At 37.6% G+C, this 26307-nt stretch overlaps 1 non-coding gene across 1 annotated transcript; it reads left to right on the top strand.

Moving 5' to 3' along the window:
- Window positions 1-8362: 8362 nt before the first annotated feature.
- On the top strand, window positions 8363-8469 carry LOC145637656 (small nucleolar RNA R71). Its single transcript, XR_014114402.1, has one exon. It is a non-coding gene; the product is annotated as a small nucleolar RNA R71 (small nucleolar RNA).
- Window positions 8470-26307: the final 17838 nt, after the last annotated feature.

Genomic DNA, 26307 nt, shown 5'->3' with positions numbered 1-26307 from the left:
GATATCTTCCTTCCACTCGGAGTAGTCACTTTGATAGTCTTGCGCCACCCTTGCAGTGATCCTTCGGCTGGAATAATTAGCTTCGAGGGGTCGAAGTTTTCGCTTTGTTGGACCGTTTGAATGAGTGAGGAATTATCTTCCTCATAAGCTGGCTCATTCTTTTCTCGCCCAAACAGTAATCCCATGACGTTAAAGTCAAAGCATGGGGGTGCTTTTTCCTTACGGACGGGAGTTGGGATTTCGTCAATGAAGTAGCAATCCAAGAAAATCTCGAATCCCGGTTGTCGTACGCCATTTACAACAAATGGTTCGGGAAATTCATAGCATGGATAGTCCTATCCTTCTTTTATAAACTGACCATTAAGCGTAAGAGGGTACTGATCCATTGGAATTGCCTTCTTTTGAACGCGAGCGTCCCTACGTGCTTTCAACTTGTTTTGGGCTCGCTTGAGATCTTTCCGAGTTGGTTCGAAACCAAATCCGAAAGTATCTAATTTAGGGAGGCCAGGTGACTTCAGCGATTTTGCTATCCCCTTCTTCTTTCCTAAGGTCATCCCAGGGAAGTGTCCTTGTTTCTTCAGCATGGTGTTGATAATCATGTTGGAATGGGGGTCGTGGCAAAGAGATGTCCTTTCATCCTCTTGGATTAAAGAGACTTCTTTGTTAAAGCCCCATAGGTCTTCGTCATCTTCGTCGTGCTACACATTGATGATTGGATTTTCTATTGATTTGATTCTCATCGGCGAAGCGTCAATAGTGATTGAATTCCTCCAACTATGGCTTTCACTTGTTGGTGGAGAGATGAAGGGACGGCCTTTAGATCATGGAGCCAAGGGCGTCCTAACGATAGATTGAATGAGGCCTTGATGTCTACCACTTGAAAAGTAGTAGCATGTTCTATTGCTCCTGCTGTCACATTTAGGGTTATTTTGCCAAGAGCTTGACGACGAGTATTATCGTAAGCTCTTATTCCTTGTGTGGATGGAGTTAAATCCTCACCCCTTATGCCGAGCATCCTCGCAGTCCTAAGTGGACAGACATATATAGCTGATCCATTGTCTACAAGAGTCATGGGAACATTCATCCTTTTGCAGACTACCGTGAGGTTTAACGCCTTGTAGTGTTTGTCACCTTCTGGGGGTAAATCTTTATCAGAGAAGGTGATTAGATTAATTGGACTAGGGAGGTCACTTGTGAGGAAGTTAGCTAGTCCCTCAGGAGTGGTGTCAGAATCTATCCCGATTTTATCTAAGGCATTCATTACAGCCAACCTATGTTCTCGAGATGTTGCCAGGAGCTTCCATACATTCATCTCAACTTTTGTCTTCTTAAACTGTTTAACTATGTCGTTGTCTTCGATGATAGGTATGGGAACTTGTTTTACAGTAGGCATAGGTTGTGTTGAAACGGGAGGTTGCATTCTCCCGGATCTTGTGAGGACGCCTATTGATAAGTCTTCTTCAGCCCAAATGTCGTATGTGGTGTATGATACAGAAGGTGAAGGTCCCACTATGTCCTTTAGGTAGACATCTTCTTCATCACTGTCCCATACTTCATTAACAATTATGTCCTCTTCTTGTTGAACTTGGATTAACTCCTTTTCATCAATCATTTTCTGCACTAAATCCTTGAATTTGAAGCAGTTTTCTATGGTGTGCCCCCCTGACTGATGGTACTGACAGTAATATATATCTGTCCTTTTTAATGATTCAAATGGTCTCGGTTCGAGAGGTTTGACCTTGCCACTCTCGGAGAGCATTTCGAACATTTGTGCATATGGGATCCCAATTGGAGTGTAAACCCTATTGCTCTTCTTGGGTTTTTCGGTGACTTGCAAGGGAAAATACTTTGCCTCATAAGTCGTTTTCGCTGGTGTGAATTCTCTTTTAGGTTCTTCCTTTGGACATGGAAGTTCATCGTATTTCTTGCGAAGTTCGTTTACAACTTTGAGAGTTTCACGTAATAGTTGCGATGTCTCTCTCATAAACAGTGTGAGCAATTGTATGTCTTCCTTGTTTGCTGGTTCCGGAAGGTTATCTCTGACATCGAAAAAGATCTCTTCTTTTCCTTCTTCGACATTGGTCGCTTTGACAGGCTTAATGAGAGATGAGGGGTCAACTTCGCTTTCTTCATCGGAGATAGCCAAAGTATGAGCTAGAGGTGCATTGTAAATACTTGGCTTCTTACTGGCAGGGGGCAACGACAGCTTGTTATTGTCAATTAGGTCTTGGATAGCTTCCTTGAGCTTCCAACAGCTTTCAGTAGAATGGCCCCTACCTTTGTGATATTTGCAATGTGCATTGGGGTTCCAGTTAGGCGATCTCTTCTCAACTAGCGAATCCCCGAATGGTCCAATGGGAGTTATAAGACCTTTTGCATTTAATCTATCAAATGCGGTGTCATAACTCATGCCAATAGGAGTGAAGTTCTTCCTAAATGGTTTCTTTTGTCCTTGATTGTTCATGGCGAGGACTTCTCCTTGATTAAAGGTGCTAACATTATTTGAGTGGGCGGTTTTGGAAGAAGAAGGATTGTCGTTCTTCTTTCCTTTCCAGCCACTGTTGGAATTATTGTTGGCAGCTTTAGATTTAACCAAGTCATCTTCAATATTGATCCCAATATCATAAACGGCCTTGAAAGTATGAAGGTTATTTTGATATTTAAGATGTTTGGAATATTTTTCTTGGAGGTTTTTAATGAACATTCTTACAGACTCTTTTTCACTTGGTACCTCGATCATTTTAGCTGAGGTTTCTCTCCACTTGTTAAAGAAAGCAGTGAAGCCTTCATTCTCTTTCTGTTTGAGGATTTCAAGTTCTCTATGGTCAGTTTCGACTTGAATGTTTAATTTGTACCTATCAACGAAAGCGTTTGCTATGGATTCCCAGGTAGAGGTCTTTTCTTTTTCGAGAGAAAAGAACCATTGTTGGCAAACGGTCTCGAGAGATAGTGAGAACAGAGAAGGGAAGACTTTCTTATCGATACCCTTGATACTCATTATTGTTTCAAATGCTCTTAAATGGAAGTAAGGGTTGTCAATTGCCCTAAATTTTGGGATGTCGTTGGCGTTGAACTTCTGCGGAAGAAGATCTTTATCCACCGAGACCCCTTGGGATGTGAGTTCTTGAAACTTGTAGTCGCTGGACAACTTGCTTAGGCTCTCTTGCATGAGGTCCATTTGTTGTTGTTTCACGGGATCATCGATCTTAAGTGCGAGAAGCTTCAGTGTCTCAGTTACAGTAGCCAGTTGGTTCTTGAGGTCATTGACTTCTTCTTGAGTTGCCATTATAACTCTCGCTTTCCTCTTGCGGGCTATAGGTTTGTCGAAAAGTTGGACTTGTACGAAGAGGTTATCTTTGATTAATCGTCCTTCCTTTCTTGACCACGCGCTGTAAATTAAGCCAATTTGCGTTTTAATTACTTGACTCGAATCAACTTGACTTTATGGTTTTTATTTTAAAAAAATGTGAAAAATGTACATATTTTTAGGGAACTAAGTATTATTATTTATTGGAGGATTAATATCCGACTTTACCCCCCTTAAAAAAAATGACGAAAAAAAAGCGCGCACACAAGACTTTCTTAATCATGGTCAAACATGTGTGTTGGTGTGTGCATTGAGTGCAAATGACATGCTTGGACTCTTGTGTAAGACCATGGGATTTAGTGCCTAAACTTGAACATTGATTCAGAAAACTGATTAACTAGACATTAGGTGATGACTCGACAAATAATCCGAACTGTCGGCCAAGCGACAGGACTGGCGTCACACTATGGTGGCTGGCGCCAGACATTTTAGTTAATGTCTGGCGCTACACACTACAATATGGCGCTTCAGCTCAGACTTTGGCGCTAATATTGGAGCTTCGGTCTGGGACTGTTTTCGATATTATTAGTCAACTGGGGTATGCCTAAAGTCGTATTAGGTCAATTTCGATTAAAAAAAAGACTTTATTGACTCAAATTAATTAATTAATTAATTAATTAATTAGGCAAAGTTCTTTAAGTCATTAATTTTAGTCTCAACACAAATCAATAAACGGTTAAGAGAAACATAGAATATATATGCACAACAAATAATGCACAATTAGTCAAGTAGGCACAATATGATGCAATGAGTTTGCAACCTAACCATGGCTCTAGTTCTCTAAAGTTCGGGATATGGTTTAGTCAAATAGGGTCCATGGTTAATTGTCCGGATGCACCGCGCGGAAGCCTAACCGTGAAGGGTTGGCGCGTGTGGATGGGACACCGCGAGTTTTAGAAAAAACTCGCTTCCATGGTTTGGTGAATTCAACATCTCGGATGTACCCTTTGTTTCCAGGAGCGTTCAATCGGGTAGATGGAGCATGAATTCCCAGAGGGTTATGTCCATATGTAGAACACATATGGATTTCAGAAAAGTGAGAAAAAAAATTCAATCAGGAAGTAGGATCGAGCAAACAATACGAAAAACCGGTCGAAATTAGAACGCATATTTCTGGCTCGGTATTGGGGGAAATTGGCGCCAGCAAACAGAGACTGGTGCCAACTTTTAACTATAGCGCCTGGCGCCAATAATGGCGTCTGGCGCTACGGCTAAAAGTTTGGCGCCAAGCTCTGGCCCCTGACGCTACTTCCCACATGCCTCAGCAGCTTTCTGTGCTCAATAAAATCTTCCAGTTTCGCGCGGTGTTATTTCAGTCCTAGTTGTGAAAGACATTTCTCAAATTTCCTATGTGTAAAATCCTATGTTTTTTACTCATTACGGATGGTCTTTCCAATGAGAACCTTTTTATGCATATGACAATAATGTTAATCAAAATTACGCACATGAAATACTTAGAACTTTTCGAGTCTCATCCACTCATTCTAAATCATTGCCGAAACAAATTCAGGAATTAAAATAGAAATCCTCCCCAGTGGAGTTGCCAAAAACTGTAGGGAATAATTTCAAGCCTTTAAAATCCCACTAGCTTGAACCCCACTGTGATCATACACTAAAGTACGGTGGCGTCCAAAAGGGAAGAAGATAGAGCAAAAGAGTCGGCAACAAGTTTTTAAGGAACTTGTAAACCGTTCATAGGGTGAAGGTTACACCCCTTAACGATCCAAGAGATCGTCAACTCCATAAGGTCATGAACCAAATAAGGGTTCGGGGATGAAGGTACAAATCCAACCTAAAAGAGATTGAACCTGCCCTAATTATAGGCCTCTACTTTATTCTGCTCGTATTCATGTGCGCTTCCTGACTAACATACAATCAATAGGATCAACCCTAAACCTGTTTATCTATGTTGGTTGAATTTAATGCACAAATAAACTATTATTGGCGATCACTTGAATTATAATCACAATTAACCCTAACAAGATTATTAATTATCTTATTAAGCGCGATTACAAGTACAAATTCCCTTTAAGCATGCAATAAAGGTGATCAAGCAATAAAGAATAAATATGATCAAGCAACATAATAAATAATAACAATGATAATAATAATAATCATCATAAAATTATAATAATAATAATCATGACAATCATAATTATAATCATAATAATAACAATATTCATGTTAAAGCATAATAATAATAGCAAGATCCTAGGCATGATACTAACAAGATTAATAACAAACCCTAGCATGTCACTAAGCAACAAAAATCAAATCTTTAACCCTAACATGATACTAACATGAATAAATATTAGGAAGAACATAGGAAGCATTGTAACAATCATATTAAACATATTTGATATTATAACCTTTTCCCTAAACATCATATTAGGAATATCATAATAACAATATAAACATGATTTCTACATCATAATATCAATTAATCAATTAAAGTACTTACTTGGATGCCTCGTACCTCTTTCTAATTACAAAATACACACGTTAGTAACTTCAAGGAAAATAATAATCAAAACAATTAAATTAAATAATCGAAAGAGAGATTTGAGACCAAACCCTCAGAAATTAAAACCTTTCACGCCTAGGGCGAAGGTAACTTCGAATATGGCTAGGTGTTTCTAGATCTTGTGAATGCGGAATTTTGTATGAAAAAGCAAGACAGAAAGAAAAGAATGCTTGAGAATGAGAGAATTGGTGAATGAAAGATGTCGATGATCCTTGAAAACGGAGTTTTTAATACGATATTTATAGAGAAAATCAGCCAAAAAAGATAATTTAATAAAACAGAGTTTGACGATCGCAAAACAGCATTGGCGCCAACCCTGGCTAGCTGGCGCCAGACACCAGTGGCTAGCGCCAGGCGCCAATGGCTAGCGTCTGGCGCCAAGCCTGGTTCCAGGCGCCAAGGCCTGGGGTTGGACGCCAGTCTTAATTCCAACGCGTTTTCGAAAATCTGATAAGTTTACCTTACTGGAAGATAAAATAATATAATTCCTTCGAAAATACTATTTGATCTTGATTAAAACTCTGAAAAGTCCTAATTGAATTAGGAATGAAAAGAACCTTCTAGAAGATTCTAGAAGACTAAAACCATTCCTGATTGCATTAGGAATGATAAATCATATTAGGCCCTCCCCTAGATCATTGGGCCGTACATAAAGCTCAAACCGGGCCCAGTTTAGTAAATTGGCCATAAATTCCTCAATATTCATCGGAATCGGGCTTATAATATATCGTTGGAAAGGTCTTTGCAAGCCCCATCCAACTACACCACTATTGGACCCATATCATGGACCAACCAAACTGGATTGGCTGTTTTCTTAAAATAAAGTTTTCCAAAACAGGGAGAAGAGAAAAGAAATAAAACTTTTCGCAACACTAGACCTTTCCACACTTTCGTTTCATTCGATTATGACTCGACGTGAAAGGCACTCATCACTGGGTTTGGTTTTGGGGAGACACAAATGGGTGTCTACACTAATATAATGGGAATTTGTGTATCCTCAGCCATGTCTAACGCAACAAAATCAACATGGATAAAAAATTTACCTACTCTGAAAGGATCATCCTCTAAAATACCTAAAGGGTATTTAACAGAACAGTCTGCCATCTATAAAGTAATGTTAGTAACTTTCAAATCACCCATATTAAGCTTAGCACACATAGACGATGGTATAACACTGACATTAGCACCCAAATCACATAATGCTTTATCAATGAAGACATACCAATATGACAGAGGATAGAAAAACTACTAGGATCCTTTAATTTAGGAGAGGATTTATTTTGCAATAAAGCACTACATTCCTCTGTAAAAGCTACAGTTTCTACATCATCAAAGGCCCTTTTTCTAGTCAAAATATCTTTCATAAATTTAGCATATGCAGGAACCCGAGTGATTAAATCAGTGAAAGGAACTGCTACCTACAAGTTTTTTACAACCTCCAAAAACTTACCGAATTGCTTATCAAACTTACTCTTCAAACGTCTATTAGGGAATGGTAGTTTGATAACTAGGCTCTACACATCTCCACCCTTGTCCTAAGATTTACCCTGCAAAGAAACATTACAAGGGTTAGTTTCTTTTTGTAGCCCTGTAGGGTTAGTAATATTAGCATTTGGTACAAGGGAATCAAGATTAGCAACAAGTCCATCATCCTTGGGCATATGAGGCCCATCATAATGTGAACCATTTCTTAGAGTGATTGCATTTGCATGATCTATAGGATAGATTGGTTGCGATGGTAGAACTCCCTGCTGACGAGTTTGTGGGGTAGATGAAATCTGCATGATTTGATTGTCCATGATTTTATTATGAGCTATAATCGAATCAATTTGCGCATCCCTACTCTCCATGTGCTTTTACAATAAACCAGTCACAATATAGCAGGGTCAAAAGATGAGGAGGATTATGATTGGTTTTTCTAGCCAGAATTAGGATGGTAATATTTTTGCTGTGGTGGGGGTTGTTGTTGTGTTTGTTGTGGAGGTGGAGGGTTTTGTACATTAGTACTCCGGTAGGAAAGATATAAGTGGTTTCGGAGGCCAGGATTATAAGAGTTGGAGTATAGGTTATTTTGCCTATAAGGTTGGAAGGCATTAACTTGCTCTATGGAACTCCTATAATCTTGCTCCCAATGTCCTACAATTCCACAATTTTCACAAAAATCTACAGTGTTAGCAACATCAGAAAAATTAGCTACAGAGTTAGGAACAACAATAAGATTATCTAGTTTCTGACAAATAAATGTTAACTAAGCTTGCAAAAAGGATATAAAATCGAAATTATGTTTTCTTTTGTTAGCAAACCCTCTCGGATTCCCATATTGGGAATTGTGAATCGCCATGTCTTCGATAACATGACCTGCATTTTCAACATTAAGATTCATGAATCTTCCACTAGCTGCAGAATCTAGAATTGATTTAGATGAATTTCCAAGTCTATTGTAAAAGGCTTGGATTAACTGCCATTGTGCCAGATTATGGCGGGGGCATTCTCTCTATAGATCCTTGAACCTTTCTCAAGCCTCATATAGAGTTTCATCTGGCTCTTGGGAAAATTTCTAAATAACACTCCTTAGTAAAGTTGTTCTCTCTACAGGGTAATATTTATTATAAAAATTCAAGGCATGAGTTTCCAAGTCAGTAATACCAAGTGCAGTTCTATTCAAACCATTAAACCATAATTTAGCTTTTCCACATAAAGAAAAGGGAAACAAAATCTCCCTGATTTGGTCTTGCGTGACCCCAGCTTGTCTAATGGTGTTGCAATATTGGCAGAAATATGCAATGTGAAGATTAGGATCTTCACCCTTAGCTCCACTGAGTTGCTTCCACTCTATCATCGTGATAAATTGGGGTTTGATTTCAAATTGCACTTCATCAAGGGCCAGAGTAAGAGTAAGGTGTAGAAAATATGTCAAGGACGATTGCAAATAATCGCTGAGCTTCTTAGGTGTTGTCATCTCTAATTATGAATCTGAAGGAACATCTGAAGCACTAGAATCAGTAATAGGGTCTTTGTGATTATCGTTATCCCCAAAACCCACCAGGATTTGTCTGTAAAGATTCTTTTGTCTATGGAAAGAGCGCTCGATCTCAGGATCGAATGGAATATAACCCGATATGGTACATGATCCGTGCCCTTTATGGCAACTTTAGGCTATGTTTTCTTTAAATTTCTATGCTTGTTTTTAGTCGTTTATGTCGTGTTTTTAGAGAATAATGCTCGATTTGCGTGTTTTTGTGTTAGTTTAGAGAAATGCGTGCTTTTAATGGTTTTCTTATCATTTTATTCATTTCTCGGATATTTCTCTCACTTCTCCGTTTCTTTGTCTTGTTTTGTAGGTACGTCGAGTTCCCGCGGATTTAATAATCAAGGAGGGATCACAACTGCATTCAAGGAATTTAACGGAGCCAAGTTAGGCCAGGGAAGCCAAGCACGCAATTGTCAAGCCAATCCAAGCAAGCTCCGCAAACTCGAGTTCCGAGGTGGCGATCTCGAACTTCAAGGAAGCGAGCCCGAGCTCCTAGAAGTGCATGGGAATTTAAAATAGCTTCCAATAGGATCGATATGCACTTTTCGGATTTGAATTTGAGTTAGAAACAAAGGAAAATGAAGGCTTGCAAAGTATAAAAAAGGACCTTTTTGTGCATTGTTTCAGACATATCTAGAGTTCTATAGATCGGATTGAGGTGATTCAAGTTGGGTTGGAAACTAGACTTTAATAGATTTCCAATGATAGGTTGAAAGCCTTCATACAATTCCTATATTGTGAGTTACAGCCTTCCAAAGTTGGTCCTGCAAATTTGCCGCGGGCGCGGGCTACTGTACCCGCGGGCACGGGGCTGCTGCAGCCTATTTCTGCCTATTTTTTACCAGGAACTTGGAGAGGGCAGGTTTCGGGCACCCCGAGGGCGCGGGCCAAGCCCCGCGGGCGCGGGTTTTCTCCTCCGCGGGTGCGGAGGATTTCTCCGCGGGCGCGGGTTTCTGGGTTTTGCTTGCGATTTCTTTTATTTTCTCCAATTGTATATATAGTGTACAACCTTATTTATTCTTCATACATGAAATAATTTGGATTAGGATACTCTCTCTCTAGAATTAGGTTAGATTAGAAGGTTCTCTCTCTAAATTAGGAGTAGTTTTAGAGAGAGAAAGTGAAGGATTTCAATGGTAATTGAGAGATTGAAGATACAAGTGTGACAATTGTGTTCAAGATCTTCTCTATTATCAATTAGCATTCTTAACTCTATCTCACCTTATTGCTTTGTTTAATTTGATGTTTGTTTGGTTTGATTTTGATATTTGGCGTTTGATTAGAGTAATTGTTCTTGATATTTTGTTGATTCTAGCTTGTTTTCTATACTTGATAGTTGATTTGATGATGTTGTTTCTTGAGTAGTTTACTTGCTAGGGTTTGGGTAGACAAGTGTGATTGATGAATTGAGATTGATTTGGGAATTTGAGTAGTTCTTGTGCTGTGATTAAATTAATTCATAGAGGTTTGCATGTTGCTTAGTTAATTGGAATAGCTAACCATGATTGCTAGCATTGATTGCATGATTGAATTGATTAACATGACCACTTGATATCGATTTAATCATAATTGGTTGAGTATTTGATTATGTTTCTTCTTATTGTTTAGCACTAGAGAAATCTATGTTAGAGAGTATGAGGATGATTAGTTGAATGCTCCTAATTGCTCCTACTATTTAACTTTGCATTTCTTGGATGGCATGATTCTCGAATTAGCTTGGTTATCATGAATGCATGTTGATCCCCATTCCCTAGTGCTTTATTTTTTTGGTTCTTTGCTTAGTTAGTTGGTTCGTGTTTACCTTTTACCCTTAGACATCGACCTAGCTTAGGCACATAATTGAGAGCACTTGAACATAACCGTTCCTAGTGGTTCAACCCTTGACTTACCTCTATACTTGTATTTAGGTTAGTTGAGTGATTATAAATTTGTTTGACCGTAGGGAGGATTAGTTCAACGACCTAATTTTCCCCACGTCAGTACACCTAGGCATAAATAAAGAACTAAAAGGAAAATATGAGAATTTCCTCAAAGAACTAACGTTCTCTGAGACAAGAGGGAATAATCTAGACTACAAAAAACAATCAGAAATAAAAATAAAACCATTTCCCCGGCAACGGCGCCAAAATTTTGACAGGATAAAGTTGTAATCACCTAATCAAAAGTAATTCCTAAGTCCACTAACTATGAAGATAGGGAAGAAGGGTCGAACCACAGGGAAACAAGTCTTTTATTCCTAATTAATCAAGAGTCATCTAAATTATCAAGTAACCAATTTGTTGGTATTTAAGAGAACTAAACTACTAGGAATAAAAGTAGGGAGAAATAAAAGTAAGGGAAAATTAATGAATAAAAGATCTAGGGCATAGGTTCACCGATAAATAATATTCCAGGCTAAAACATAACAATCAATCATCAATGCATCAATTAATCAGATCATAAAGGGCTTTCGCTACGTATTACAATCACAGAGTTAATTTACCGATATTAAATCTCATCTCTCGAATCTCGACTTAACCATTTGTAAATTAGTCCGCCCATTGAAACTAAGCCTAAACATCAATTCTCATCTCTCGAATCTCGAATCAATATTGCATAACTTATACAATTAAACCAGACCTAATCTAATTGCATAGCATTAAATCAATCAATAGGAAATTAATCAAGAATTGACAATCAACAATAACAAATTACCCCTTCATATTATTTATGGATCCCCACAAACCCTAGAAAGAAAACTACTCAAGCATAATTAAATCTAAACTAATCGAAGCAATTAAATAAGTCATGATGAAATAAAGAAATAAAATCATTGAAATTAATAGAGTAGAAATCGTTACCAAAGTTAACGGAAATAATGAGTTGAATCAAGAACAAAGTGTAGAGTTGTAGAGAGAGAAAATAAAGCTACGTAGAGAGAGAGAGTCTAAGAGAAGAGGTAACTAATACTAAAAACACTAAATCGTACTTATACAAAACTCCTAACAAATCCTAAATAGAACTAAGTAAATCGTTGAAAACACCCCATCAGAAACACGCGCCCGATCGGGCAAAGGGCCGTCCGATTGGGCCCTCCTTTTTCTTCACTCTCTAATTATGGACAGCCGCCCGATCGAGCCTAAGGTTTCCCGATCGGGCCCGGCTATGCTTGGAATTGGATTGGGCTTCACTTCTTAGCCCATTCCAAATTTCCACTTCGTGGCTTGAATACTCGGTGTCCAATGCTCAATATTTCACATGTCGAGCCCTTAATCACCGGCTCGATGACTCTAACCGGCCCTAGGCTATGAAAAGTGGCCGTGCACCTCCAATGCTCGAAGTCGTTCCATCAAATCCTGGGAAAATGCTTCAAAAGTGCCATTCCCTACAAATCTTAACCAAAACTACGAAAATACGATAAAACATCAATTAGTAATAAAAGTTCTAAAGAGCCAAAAACACTACTAATTATGACCAAGGGACAGGGGTAAAATACTATATAAAATAGACATATCAAGAACAGACCCTAAGTTCTCTATGGTTCTACGACCATCTAATATCTATATATAATACTAAATCAATAACTACTTAGTTATAATTTTCCTTGTAAATTCTCTCCATAATTAATACTACGCACCAGTTTTTTTTTTCTTTATTTTTTCATCGATTTCCATTGGTTTTAGGATTTTTCAGTTTTTTACACCTCTTGATCACATCTGCTTAAATATCATTATGAATCCCATTCAAATTCCATTACGTTATTTATGTGCTATCAAATAATGTACAATTCAAAAGCTAATAAACCTAATCAATAGTATTGTAATTAAAGGACGACAAGAGTGTAAATAAGAAGATCAACCACGAAGGAGTAAAAATAAATAGCCTCTTCGTAAATGCAATTTTTTTTTCTTTTTAAATAATATTAATAACATATGAAGATAATTTTTATATTAAAAAAGGTATTTTAAATAAATTTTTTTTCTTTTTAAATAATAATAATAATAATAATAATAATAATAATAATAATATATGAAGTATAATATTTATATTAAAAAAAAGCAGTACAATCTTTTTTTGTTAAAAAAAACTTAGAATTAATTGGTGATATGTGTAATGAAAAAAAAACATTAAATATATTAATGAGAGCAAACATATTAATGAGGGTAAAAAAGTAGATACACATTTTTGTACACAATTTGTAGGGTATATTTTTGAGGGTATATTTGGTAGCACACTATTCCTCAGACTTATCTTCTACTAAAAATCTCTTGGTAATAAACAGTCGCTTCATAAATATAATTTTTTTTCTTTTTAAATAATAATAATAATAACATATGAAGATAATTTTTATATCAAAAAAAGACATTGTTAATATTTTTTTCTTTTAAAATAATAATAATAATAGATGAAGTATAATTTTTATATTTAAAAAAAAAAGGAATTACAAGTTTTTTTTAAAAAAACTTTGAATTAGATAACATGCTTAATGAAAAAAAAAACATTAAATATACTAATGAGAGAAAAAATATTAATGAGGATAAAAAAGTAATTACACATTTTTGTACATATTTTTTAGGGTATATTTGGTAGCACACTATTCCTGAGATTTATCTTCTACTTTTTATAAGGTAGGGATATTAATCATGTACAACTATGTACTTAAGACTAAGCTTTTAATAACTGCATTTTTTATATTTATAATCACTTTAATTCCTAAAAATTTGCAACGTATTTTAATTCAAAATTTGGGATCAGATACAAATAAACGAATTTTAATACGGATTGAATCAGATTGGATTCATGAGAAATTCGGATCGGGTCGGATATAAAATTCAAATACCGAGTTTTATTTGGATCGGATTGGATTTAGCGTAAATCCAAACCAAAAACTGAATAGACATCCCTATGCGAGCTTGGCTGTCAGAATGGCAATGGTGGTGCGACCAATGGAATTTATTTTTTTTTAATTTAATTAATATTTTAATAAATTTTTAATCTAATTAACCTTAGGTTAACCATTTTAAAATATGCATGATCTATTATTGTTATAATACACATCATTTGTAGTGTTAGTTGAGGGCCACTTATAGACAAGGTCCACTAATAGATTATGTTACTACTTAGTATAACTCATGAAGGAGTATAAGCATAAGGAAGAGGTATGCACTCTTGGCATTAAAAAGGGGATTTACGAAAATAATGATATTTAGCTATTAGAATTAGAAATTATTTTGGTAAGTATTTCTATGGAATTTTCTAAATGTGGAGAGTTCTATTAGTGAAAGGTTTAACTAAGCATTAATTTTAAAGTTGGGTATTCTGAAAGCATTCTATGTAATTAGCATTTTATTAAGGAAAATTTGTCAAGAATAAGTCAACCTTTGTCCGGTTAGCTCAAAATAAGTCAACCTTTCGATTAACTAAAAATAAGTCGACCTAGATAAACTATCTTCTCATAATGAATCATGACCTGTTAAATTTTAGGGTAACCGGTTGTTTTGGTAAATTATGCCACGTGTCATGACGCGGTTGGTCTTTTTTATAAAAAAATAATTAAGATTTATTTTTGATTAATTATTATTAAAAAAATTCAATTAACAATTAAAATAATTAAAAAAAAAAAAAGAAACTAAAAATCTCAGCCACCATACGACCCTACCCACTGCCAGCCCCTCCCCACCAGCTCCCCAGCCACCGGCTGCCAGTCGAAGACTGGCCCCTCCCCTGGCGTCGGCGCGATATCTTCTCCCTTTCCCTTTTCCCGTTTAATTTCCCCACATCCCCAACTGACCCGTCTCTGTCCTCTTTTGCTCTCAGATTGTTATGATTTCTAGTAAAGTTTATGAAACCTCTCGAACTTAGATTTGGTTTGGTTACAAATCTCAAGCCCAGATTTAACATTATGACAGTAGATTTCTAACCTGATAATCTTCTTCTCAAGTTCAACCATGGAATACTTGAGTTTCAATAAATTTTCGGGGAACTAGCTAATTGAAATAGGAGGGAGGGGTCGGGGTAGGGAAAGGGTAAAGGGAGGAATAATGGGGTTTCGTGGGTGGGGGAAAGGGAGGGGGTCTCTGATAAGCAGCCGGTGGCAGGGGCCAAGGGAGCTGGTAGGGATGGGGCTGACATTGGTAGTGGCGTAGTGCTGTAGGCCGGGGACTAGGGGTGGCTGGGATTGTTAGTTGTTCAATTAGTTTAGTCTTTTTTTTAAGGAAAATTTAATTAGTTTATTTGATGTAATTGTAATTAACATTTAATAATTTAATTTTAATTAAAAAAATCGACTTGTTTATTAAGTTGTAGTTCATTGGACTTATTAAAAAAAAATACTCTTTAAAAGTCAACTTATTTTGAGTTAATTAAAAGGTTGGCTTATTATGAGCTAACCACGCAAAGGTTGACTTATTCTTGACAAATTTTCCTTTTATTAATCCATATGTTACTTTTGTTTTGGTTTTCCTGCTTGCCATTTACGGTGAGTATCTTTAAGGGTTAATACATGGTGTTTCATTTCGGAAGTTTGAGAATAAGCACCTAGTCTAGGGTTTCAATCTTGCTTCATTTTTCATATGTATGAGTGCCAAAGGTTGTGAAAAAATCTTGAATAGTTATTATAAATATAATACAGTTAAGGATTTTCTTTCATTGTAAGTTTTGGAAAGCCTTACATAATGATATGACGATAATATCTCTAAAATTCTCTCTAAAGCATGTATTACAAATATTATTGTTTTTTCAAGAGAAGAGTTTGAGGTTGTTAAAGATTTAGTTGCTTTGATCAAATTATAAATTGATGTACCCTATATATGTAGGCTTTAGGGGAAAAAAAAAAATCAATAGTGCAAGCATGGGCTATGGTAAGAAGGCGTGTCGTGTGAAGCATCAGACCACCTTTGCTAATGTTTTAATTTTTCAATCTATCAATTAACATGATAAGGGCATGAAATTGAAATTGTTTCAAGGATGCCCATGGTGCTTTGACCAACAACTCTTATTTATTAATCAATGAAATTACTGGAGACGAAAAATGAAAAGTAAAAAACTAGAGGTAATAAGTGCACTATTTACGTAATCCTAAAGTGCACGATTTACATTATAAAACCCATGGGAAATTTTTACTAATAGCAAATCCCCATTGTCAATGTATAAAAAAAAAATTATAATGTATAAATCCTTCCTTTTGTGGCATCTAAAATCATGAATGACTAATTGTCACATAAATTTAAACCTACTCTAAGTTCTAATAATGACATATTCCTTCATCCTTTAGTTGGTTCCAAACCTCTTGATAAAACAATAGGAATCCTTATCTTTTACATTATATTCTCATGAAACAATTCTTCCTTTACCTTAAGCAACGATTTTGTATAACATAAAATACATTATCATTGACAAAAGTACAGGAAGTGCAACAAAAATCCTCTTAGGAACGATCACGTCGTGTCTTTGAGGTCCTTCTTCTATGATGGTCTCTAATTTAGAGAAATTTGATTTTCTTTGAGGAGCAATAAGCATAGAAGGTGCTACCTCAACAAAAATTTTCTTCATCATTTTTAATAAAGAAGAATTTAAAAGATATGAACATCTATCAAAGTATGTAGTACTGTTGGTAAGTTTGGCTAAAAGAGGAGAAGGGGATTTAGATCTTCAACCTCTTTATTTTTCGTAGACAGAAGGTAAGTTATTTTATATAGGTTTATTTTCTAAGAATAGTTAAAAAAAAATTGTGGCTTCCGGAATTATTGAAAACTTTGAATTTTGTATGACAATAAATAGCAAATGATGATACTAATATCAAGATTATAGCCTGGCAACCATATTGCATTTGAAACATCCTCTAAATATAAATTCTTATTGATCTTCACAACATAAATTTTGCATTGTTGATTATAGGCATAAAAATTAAGAAAAATTATATTATACATAATTTGTCCTCCTTAAGTGATAAAAAAATTAATTTAAAGCTAACATACACTATTACATTTATGATGTGTTATACTACTTATCTAATTATTGACAACTTAGTTTTTTTCCCAATAAACCATAAATGTTTGAGAAAAATAACTAATACTTCTTTCTTTCCTTTTTGTTTTACTTTCTATTTAGAATTTTGACACTATTCACTAAATGAGATAATCTTCTAACTTAATTTCAATATATAAACATAATATATTCATTTTGGGTCTTTTGATTAATTTCCATTAATGAGTGATTAATATTGAGTTGTTATATTTTCTTACTAATCATCCAAGTTTGGATTTTTTTTTTTTTTTTTTTTTTTTGGACAAGAAGTTCTAACAAAGCAAAAATAAACAAACAAAAAATAAAGATTAAAAGGACCATAAAAGCACACGCCTACGATGAACCCCAACCGCCAACCAGTGGGCTAGAATAATCCACTATGGGAACCTTGTGAAGCTCACAATCAGAAAATTGAAAGCAAAGTCCTAATATCCTGAAGGAGCCATAAGCAGGAAATATCGCGATCACTTCTATCCCAAAGAAGAGTAAATAAAATCGAGCAATCAGTGTAGATTAGTAAACACCTGAAACCACGACGATCTAAAACTCGAAGAGCCCATTAACAAGCTTGTAACTTCGAATGGAGAGCTAAAGAACAAATTAAAGCCCGAGAACCACCGCTGTTTTGGGGTTTTTTTAGAATCCCTCGCAATACTAATCGCGTATGACTGGCTGTGAGACTCGAACACCTGCAAAAACACGGAAACTTTGGTGGCCGGAGATCCACCTGCAATAATCAAGTTAGTGACCGGAAACGGAGTAAACTAGAGAGAGAAAGTAGAGAGAGAAGTTGGAGCTGTTTATTGCTCTATTAAATGTTATGTCACAATCTACCCCTCCCATCATCAATGACTGGGGTATTTACAAAGGTGGGGATTTGTGCCACTTAGGGTAAGTGACCTAAGATTCAGGGTCCTGATTGGCTGCGCAATCAAGGAAGGACACGTGGCCCCTTGGTGGCACCATTTTGCGGCTTTCTAGGAGGTTGGGCCTCCTAATGTAAGAAGGCCTTGTGTCATTCTTTTCATTTTAGGTTCTCTCTTGCTCTCTTGTACGTGTCATATTCCTATGGTGACACGTGTCACCTGTTAATTAGGCCACGTGTCATCATAGGATTGGACCACGTACTTGGGGTATTTTTTACCCTAACCATTTGCCCCTCATAGGGGGTGGCTCGTCCCAACTGGGCCGCCTCCTCTAATCTTACTCGTTCGAGTACCTTAGGTGTATCTTCAGCATTTTAAAGTTGTTGGTAGAGGTCGGACAGGATCGTTCGTCCACCTTTTTGGGCGGAATGTCGTGTCCGAAAGCCTAGCGCCCTTTAGGAGCTTAGCTAATTCGTTTATTCGGACAGAATGGGCCGAATGGCCTTCGATTGGGCTAGGTGCCTTGATTAATTTATCTGACATTGTAACACCCCCAAATCTTCCTCTACGGAAATACTAGTATAATACATATAATTATACCGTAGAGACATACTTGGGCGTATTACCGTCGCGTGATTACGCAAGGCTACTCAAAATACTTAACTCAACAACAAAACTTGCAACGAAAACTCAACTTTCCTTTATTAATACTTATGAAAATAATAACATTGTTATGAGTACTCAAAATAAATACAAGACCAACATTCATAAACTAGGTGAAGCAAATCCCGGGACTCCCATATGCTCATTCATGACTCCACGTGAAAAAAGTCAACACTGCTTACCATTACAGTAAACAGGGCGAACAAAAACAAATAAGAAATACGGATTAGAAAATTATGCTAAGTACAATAAGTGCAAGATAGTGTAAACTCAATTTATTTGCAAACATGCTTTTAAAACCAATTCCAATAATTAATCCAATAAATTCAAAACTCATTATTCCAAAACCAATTCCAATGATTCATATTCAAAATAATAGTTAATAAAACCAATTCCTTTATTAAGAACCAATTTCTTTTAATCTAATTCCTCACCCAAGTGTGCACACCCCCCAAGATAGTCTCCTTATATTACAAGACTATTCTTGAGGAAAGACCCGGTCATTCAAAGTCCAAGGCCATGTCAATAAACCAAATCCGCATAGTGGGATTACTAACATGCTTATAAAGCATTAATAATAATAATTCAATGGTTCAATAAATCCTTTTAATATCCAATAGTTCCAATATAATTCAAAATTCTTTTTAATTAATTCCACATTCTTTCAAAATCAAACCTTGTAAATAAATACTTGAGAATAAAATCTCATATTTAATAACTTTTCAAAATCAACAACTCTTCCTTGAAAGCCTTTATTTAATTCAACAAACCTTTTAAAATTCATTCCTTTATTTAAACACAATAAGTAATCCAAACAATTCAAAACATGATTTAAAAATCAATCATTCAAAATAATTTTATTAAAATCAATACCTTTAAACATAATTTATTTCAAAATCATAATTCAAATCAATTTAATTCAATCATCAATCAAATCATATAAAACATGTTATTCAAACCAATCACTTTCAAAGGTATCTACCCACCTAAACGTTATTTGATCCTTGCTAGAAAAATCACACAAAAAGAACCTCAAGAACCTTTATCGAACACACCCTACAAATAAATATAACCTTAATCAAAATAAGGTTAACAAATAATTAAAAACCCCCAACTATATGTACATGAACCTTTTAAATTAATTTCTCATAAACATCATTGAAAATCTGATTTTATATAATTAAAACTACTCATAATAAATACTTATAAATCCCCCATAATAATAATAATAATAATAATAATAATAACAACAACAACAACAACAACAACAACAACAACAACAACAACAACAACAACAACACCAACAACAACAACAATAATAATAACAATAATTGAATAAGAAGAGAATAAGATAAGAAACCAAGGAAAAGAGAAGAATTGAATTTGTATTAGAAAGAATAGGCAGAACTTGCAGAGGATATAATTCCCTTTATATAACTCCGAATTGGGTAATTCTTGAGCCTATCCACAAGGATTTTTGAAGAGGTACAATATTCTGTGAAATATTAATACCCCACAAAATGACCACAAGTGCCCGAATATTGGCTTCAAAGATAAATGAGATGATTTGTGTAAAATTGAAGAGAAGAAAAGAAGAGAATTGGTGTGAAGAATATGAGAGGTATGAAAGGGTATTTATAGGATATCTCATGCAAGAATTATGGCAAGAGAATGTGGGAAGAATTATGGAAAGTAGGGTTTATGGGATTACTTGGAGAAGTGAGTAAAAGAATTAAGGAAAGTTTTGATATTAAGGTGATTGTGTATAATTGAATATGGAAGCTATGTATGTCATGAAAAATATTAAGGAAATTGGAATTACTTGGGGAATAATTAAGAAGAATGAATGGCAAGAAAATATGATGATTAGATATTAAAAAGATGCAGAATTAGAATTAAGGAAAATAAGAGATTTTGGGAGATAATTAATTATATAATTTTACCAAATAAATTCCCCCAAAATAATTCATGAGGGCCAAAAATATTAAGCTTACCATAGCTCAAATTTTCGGATTCCTCTAGATATATTTAGGAAGATTTCGCTCGGATTTTAAGGAATAAAATAATTGTATAAAAATATAGAATAAATAATTAATTAAATACTAATTATTTACCAATAAATAACCCCCCCAAAAAATTAGATTTTCCATTCATGGAAAATCTGAAAATCCTAGCTAGTTATTAGGTAATTTCGGCCATAATTAATTAATTAATTAAAATATTATTTTTGCTTAAATTAAAATATCCAAAATATGTAGATAATCCGGTATTTAAGATAAGATAAATGGTTCAAAAATTTTATCAAAAATAATGATTAGTTTTCAAAATGCTTTTGGTCTAAAATTCAAATATTATTTTGGCTCCAAATGATAAATTTACTAAAATACCCTTTTTATAAAAATACTTATTAATTAATTAATTAGAAAATACGTATGAAAATACGGGGTATTACAGACATTTTAAAGACCTTAGCCAGATGGTCAGCCAGACAGTAGAGGTCGAATGGCTTTTTCGTTGGCACCCACCTGTTTTTCACTTTCCAAGAAGGTGGTTCAACTTCCAAGGCAAGTGCAGATTTGACGGGTGTTTATGACGCTCGTTCGAGTTCCGTCATAAATGTCTCGACATTTACACGGATTCAGTCAAAAAGGATTTTTTAACCGTTTGACTTCTAGGTTAAATTCTTTGAATGTTAACCTTTAGACATTCTTTAGCGGTAAAAACATTTTACCATTTACCCCTCTAAATTTTGCCTATAAATAGCAAGGGTTTGACCTTAATTATTTACTTTGGATTTCTTACTTTCTGGAGAGAAGTCAGAGCTTCTAGAGAGAGAAAATGATCTTTGTGGTGAATCTTCGAGAGCTCCGCCGTGTACTTTGAGTATCCCGGCGATCAGTTGAGTTTCCCGGCAAGTGGTCGAGTTTCCCGGTCAACTTTTCTTCCAAGCAACTTCCAAGTTTTTCAACCATTTACTCGGACGAAGGTAACCGAGTGCTCTTCCTTTCTTCTTTAATTTTCTTTTCATTTTTTGCTTAATTTTTTCAAACATCCTGGATCAACACTCGGCCTTGTCTGTTTCTCTTCATTAGGCTGTCTGTTCGCTTGGGACTGTGGAATCTAGAGTGGACGGGTACGAGTCCTTGTCTTTATGGAGTGGGTCCATTTCTAGTGCGTACCAACTCACCCCCACCTATTCTTCTGTGTCCCTACAGCCAAACATGACGCGTACGAGGCAAACACACGGCCTTCATGCTGCCAAAAATCCAGATGGCAGCATAGTTCAACCCCTTGGCCTCCTATGATCCGAATAACACGGACGTGGAGACCACAACCTCAAACGCAAACACAAATACCACCACTTGCGTGCTCGGTGGTCGAGGTGACCACCTCTTTTTAGGAACGCCAGAATTAATTAGGAATCTCCACTTCTGGGAGGAGTCCGAATGTATCCCGCGCTTTATTTGCTAACTCGATCCTTGGAGCGGACGAGTTACCGACTTCTTTGCCCCGCTCTTCTCCTTGAACGGCCGCAGGTACATCTGACCAAAATCGGCCCGATCAATCATTGCACCACCACCGTATTCAATCTAGCTAAAGTCGGCCACAGTCCTCGGCGTCCGCTCGTGCACAATACCAAAATTAGCTAGGCTCTTCCAGCACGGCCGGGCAAAATCCTCCTCCCCCTTCTCTCAACATATCAGTTCGGCTAGACCTAGAGCTGGCATAGTAATTGTTGAGCCTAAAGACTCCCCTCGTAATGTTCCATCTGGAAGTCACGGTTCTGGGATCAGGGAAAAAGACAAGGGCAAGGCCCCTTTAGTGCCCGAGGAATCACGATCGGCCGAGCTAAGGCAAGGCTCGGTTGGAGGGAGTTCCGCCGAGGCGGATGAGCTGGACAGGGTCCTGTCCCAAGATATTGGTTCGGCAAGGGCCCTTGAACCTCATCCGGCCGAACAACAAACTGAAAATCATGCCGTCGAGGCAGAGGAAGAGGAAGATAACTTCAACAGCCACTACGGCTGCATGATTGGGGACGTAGCCCTAGGGTACCTCAATAAACGATTTGATGAATGAAGGGAGTTACTCATGCTGGGGGGAGGGCTTTCAAATAATTCCTCCTCGGACCTCAGGGTCTGTTTCTGCCTCTGACGACCCTAGGGTTGTGCGCCGAGGCTTTAATGTATACAGGGCGTCCTTAGAGGTTGGCCTCTGTTTTCCCCTTCACCCATTCATCCAGGAGTCGTTGGACGAATATCAAATTGCTATGGTCCAGCTTGCGCCAAACAGCTAGGTCAACATTTTTGGATACTTGGAACCTGATTAAGGATGGGCTTCACCCCCAACTTCCCAGTCTTCTACGCCATGCACAACATGGTGAAGCTGGATGTCGATTCGGACGAGTAGTTTGTCTTGAGCACCCGGCCGGAAAGCCATCCAAGTGGTGCGACTAGAAGCAGAGGTTCTACCTCATCAAGACGGGAAATAAGGAATTCAACAAAAAGATGAACAACTTCAACACAATTGATAATGGAGTTAGAAATCATCATTACACTAATTAAGAATTAAATATCAAAATCAAGCCAAACAAACATGAAATCAAACAAAACAATAAGATGAGATATAGTTAGAAATGCTCATTGATAATGGAGAATATCTTCAACACAATTGTCACCATTGAATCTTCAATCTCTCAATTACTATTGAATTTCATCACTTTCTCTCTTTAAAATCTACACCTAAACTAACCCTAAAACTAGAGATAGAAGCTCTCAACTAAGCTAAGAATATGATCAAAATTATGTCTAAAACTTCTTACAAAAATCGGTTAAAGAAAGGTATTTATAGAGGCGCGGAAAAGGAAAATGAACAAAGATGGAAATAAGGAGGAGAGCCCGCGCAGGAAGAGGCGTGCGCCCCCTCCCGAACAACGCGCGCCCGCGCTACAAGGTTGCGCCCCCGCGCGCCTAGTTTACGCGCCCTCTCCAATCTGGGTTTCTTCCGACTTTCTTTGCCGCTCGTGCGCTCGATAATGAACCCGCAAACTCCGGATAATACATGATGGTATAGGCAGTAAGTTTAAGAAATTTTGGTGGGTTCGACACCACTTCTTCATGTGAGCACGGCTCGAGAGCGCAAGAGCTAGAACTTGGAGCATTCACTTCCTTGCATCTTGAGCTTTCTCAAAGCTATGAGCTTACTCTAAAAGCATCTTCCAACTTAAAAAATCATCAATATCGAGACCCGAACCTTGTACAATACCTACAACCACAAAAAGAAGATAAATAAAGGAGTTAAGACTAGAAAAACCATAAAAAAAAACATAAAACAAGTAAGAAAAGGGAAAAAGCATAAAACCAAGCATTTATTAAGAAAGAAAGCTATGAAAAGAAGGTAAAACCAACTTAAATGCTCATCATCCGCCTGAGTGGAAGGCGTCCATTTATAAGCATTACTCTTTCGGGAATTGGACGCCTTCCCATCCTTTGAAGAAGAGGCCGGCTAGTTCCTATTCGACCTTGGGGTGGGAGTGGCCAACTGAAAGGAAGTAATTTGAAGTTAAGTAAATCCAAAATAAAGAGTCTGAGCATGAGTAGGAAGGAAGCCCCTTCCAAGTCCCAAGTCGGACGAAGAGCCAAATTAGGTTTGTCCGTGTTAAATCAGGAAGGACTCCTCTCCCAACCTACCAGTTCGGCACAAAAAACAAACAGAGAGAAAAAACAAGCAGACTGCCAATACCTCCTTGTTCTGCTTGTACAACAGCTGGCGGGCCTTGTACCGAGCTAAGTCAAGCTCGGACATGTCCACATCCTCCTTTTGCTCTGGGTCTGGCGTGGCTAGTGCTTCGTCTGCGTAAGAAAAGGAAAAAAAAATTTAGAAAAATTTCGACACAATTTACTTGTAAGTGGCTAAGGTACGAGTCTCCACCTTGGGAAAGGTTTCGGTAAAGGCCACAAGGCGACATAAATACCGAGTCCCTGAGCTAGCTAGACAAGGGAATCTAGTTCTTAGGCACGACTTGTCACCTCTAGTCACCCTCTTGACTCAAAAGTAGTCGAGTTGGTACGCGTAGTCAGGATGGACGGGTGGCTTGTACGGACGGTGCTGCCCTCGACAAAGTTGGATGGGAGTAGCGTTAAACCTTTTCATCCGCAAGTTGAACTCCATGTTCTTTGTTTTAATACGGTAGAAACGGTTCTTCTAATCATGTTACTTGGATGGCTGGCCCATCACCACCAGGTAGACCTTAGTGGTGCACAATATGAACCAGTAGTCCGTCCTTGAGTCCAGGTGGACCATGGAGTGCATCTCTTAAAATAGTGGGACATCCGGCTTAAAGCCCTACCTGATGAACGTCACCAAGTACCCAAAGATGTTCAACCAGCTGTTCGGCATTAGCTGGAAGAGGGCAATGTTGTACTCGTCCAGGAGCTCCAGGACGAACAGGTGAAGAGGAAAGTGGAGTCCCACTTCAGGGGCAGCGCGGTACAAGCTAAATGATTGCCGACGTGGCCACTCATCCTCCTAGGCTACCACTGAATGAGAGCGCTTCGGCACCTTGAGCTCGTATCCCTCACCCAGCATGAGGAAGTTCTTGAACTCCTCCAGCCCATCATTGAGGAAGCCTAGGGTCGTGTCCCTAATTGGACAGGCGTACGGATCTTTAAAATTATCTACATTGGCCTCCTCACCGGCCTTTTCGGCCTCTTGATTTTCCGCCTCCCTTTCATCAGGGTTGGGGCGGCCTCAAATTCTAAGTACAACACAGTGTCCTATTCAGCAGCCTTGGCCGATATTCTAGTCTTAGAACCCCAACCGCCTTCGGAGATAGAAACTCTCTCCGGTACAAAGGGTCCTTTGCCCTTATCCTTCCTCCTGATTTCCAAGATGAGGAGCGCTGCGAAATGGCAGGTTTGCCGGTTCAACAATCACTATGCCAGTCCTAGGCTTGGCCCACCTGTTAGATTGTTATAGGGGTAGTTCAAAAATTCGGGCGGACGCCCTAACGTTCGCCTAAGAAGATGATTGAAGTTCTTTCAAGGATTGCAACTCGGCCGGATCTATGACTCAGTTGGCAAATTAGGGAAATCGAAGGCCTGGAGTCTGCCTGGTCGCTTCTGTAGCAGAAGAGACGCCTTTCCTCCTTTGGTGCTCTTGGAATGAGACGGTCACTTCGACCACCGAGCATTCGATGCCACTAACCGTGGCAGTGTTTGTGGTGGTAGCAGTCTCCCCGTCCGTGCTACTCGAATCATAGGGGACCCTTGGGTTTACCAGACTACTTTCTGGATTTCTAGCGGCGTACTTATCGTACGCCTGCATAGTGCGAGCCATTTGTGACTACAGGAACAAAGAAGAGTAGGTGGATGTGAGTTGGTACGCACTAGAAATGGACCCACTCCATGAGGGAGACAACTCGTCCCCATCCACTCTAGACTCCTCAGTCCCAAGCGAACGACCAGCCTTATGAGGAGAAACGGACGAATCCGAGTGTTGAGCCAAATTTTAAAATAAAAATGAAAGACAAAACAAAGTAAAAGAGGAAGAAAAAGGGGCAGATGGTTACCTTTGTCCGTGTAGAAAACTTGGGAAAGTCTTGAAGACAGTTGGCCTGTTGCGTCCGACTAACCTCAAGACCCAAAAGTGTCCAATTGAGGAATTATAGGCGAACTGGACCAAGCTTCCGACCCAAGGGAGAAATCCCTAGATAAGACGGATAGTATTGTCCGCATACTAAAGAAATACTCAAAACTTCTGTGAATACTTGGACACATCCGGACGAGCAGAATACTAGAGGAGGCGGCTCGTAGAGTACAAGCCACCCCCTTTGAAGGGCAAATGTTTAGGGTAA

Source organism: Chenopodium album, chromosome 6 (genome assembly GCF_948465745.1).
Source record: "Chenopodium album chromosome 6, dcCheAlbu1.1, whole genome shotgun sequence".
Taxonomy (NCBI): Eukaryota; Viridiplantae; Streptophyta; class Magnoliopsida; order Caryophyllales; family Amaranthaceae; genus Chenopodium; species Chenopodium album.
This window is presented reverse-complemented; position numbering and strand designations above follow the sequence as displayed.